This window comes from Callospermophilus lateralis, chromosome 4 (assembly GCF_048772815.1).
Source record: "Callospermophilus lateralis isolate mCalLat2 chromosome 4, mCalLat2.hap1, whole genome shotgun sequence".
NCBI lineage: Eukaryota > Metazoa > Chordata > Mammalia > Rodentia > Sciuridae > Callospermophilus > Callospermophilus lateralis.
Window position 1 is genome coordinate 94,544,017 of NC_135308.1, and position 1,500 is coordinate 94,545,516.

Below are 1,500 nucleotides of genomic sequence, written 5' to 3' on the forward strand. Positions count from 1 at the left end.
ATTTAGTCAATAAACATTTATTGAGAAATCCAGTAGTTACTTGCAATGCACTGAGAACACAGAGATAAATATTTCTAAGGTACAGAGGAAGGTGCCATATCTCTTTCTGGGCAAGAAGACACCAGGAAAGGCTCAGAGTGAGTGTGATGTTCGGACAGCCCTGAAGAATTAAAACAATAAGTGCTTACCAAATTTTTTTCCAGATAGGTTTTATCAAACCTTAATGCTGATATGGTAAAATGTTTTCCTCCTTTCCTACATTTTCTAAATGATGCTTAAAATTCATCTCAAATTTGCTTTAACTTACTTAGTTTTTTTTTTTTTGAGAATAATACAGTATCTACATAGCTTCTGTTCATGGCCTTCATGCTTTTACTAATGTAGCAGGCTGTGACAGGAGAAATATGAACTTGAAAATCTCATTTAAAAGATGGCTTGGGCTTGGTCTGTGCCTAGAGCAGCCATGGCTCGTGGTCCCAAGAAACATTTGAAGCAGCATATAGCAGCTCCAAAGCATTGGATGCTTGATAAATTGACTGGTGTGCTTGCTCCTTGTCCATCCACTGGTCCCCACAAGGAACAGTGGATCATTTTTCCAAGAAACAGACTTAAGTATGCCCTGACAGGAGATGAACTAAAAAAGATTTGCATGCAGCACTTCATTAAGATTGATGGCAAAGTCAAAACTGAAATAACCTACCCCACCAGTTTTATGGATGTCATCAACATTGATGAGACTGGAGAGAATTTCTATCTGATCTAAAGAAACCAGGGATTGTGTTCATCATATTATACCTAAGGAGGCCAAACACATGTTGTTCAAGGTGAGAAAGATCTTTGTGGGCACAAAAGGAAGCTCTCATCTGGTGCTCAAACGATTTGCTAACCTGATCCCCTAATCAAGGTGAATGACACCATTCAGATTGATTTGGAGACTGGTAACATTACTGATTTCATCAAGTTTTATACTGGTAATCTATGTTTGGTGACCAGAGGTGCTAACTTGGGAAGAATTGGTGTGATTACCAACTTCGAGAGAGACATCCTGGCTCTTTTGGTGTGGTTCATGTGAAAGATGCCAATGGCAAAAGCTTTGCCACCCAGCTCTCCAACATTTTTGTCATTGGCAAAGACCAAAAAAACATGGATTTCTCTTCTCCAAAGAAAAGGAATCCACCTCACTATTGCTGAAGAGAAAGACAAGAGACTGGTGGCCAAACAGAACAGTGGGTGAAATAAGTGGTCTCTAGGTGACATGGCTGGAAGGTAGAGATCTTTGTACTTAATTAAAGAAAATATAGCAGATGAATTGCTCTTGGAAAAAAAAAGATGGCTCTGTCGCTTATTAATCTTGGGCAAGTTATTTAGTCTTGCTAAGCTAGTTTATTCAGCAGCAAAGCTAGAATAACAATACTTGCCATACAAAGCTTATATTATTATTGAAAAGATGAAATGAGAGAATAAATAAAGCATCTAGAATATAATGGATATTTTTGCAGT

General features: G+C 38.0%; 1 pseudogene; it reads left to right on the forward strand.

Moving 5' to 3' along the window:
* The first annotated feature begins 463 nt into the window (after positions 1-463).
* LOC143396781 (small ribosomal subunit protein eS4, X isoform-like) lies at positions 464-1,234 on the forward strand (annotated as a pseudogene).
* The last annotated feature ends 266 nt before the right edge of the window (positions 1,235-1,500 follow it).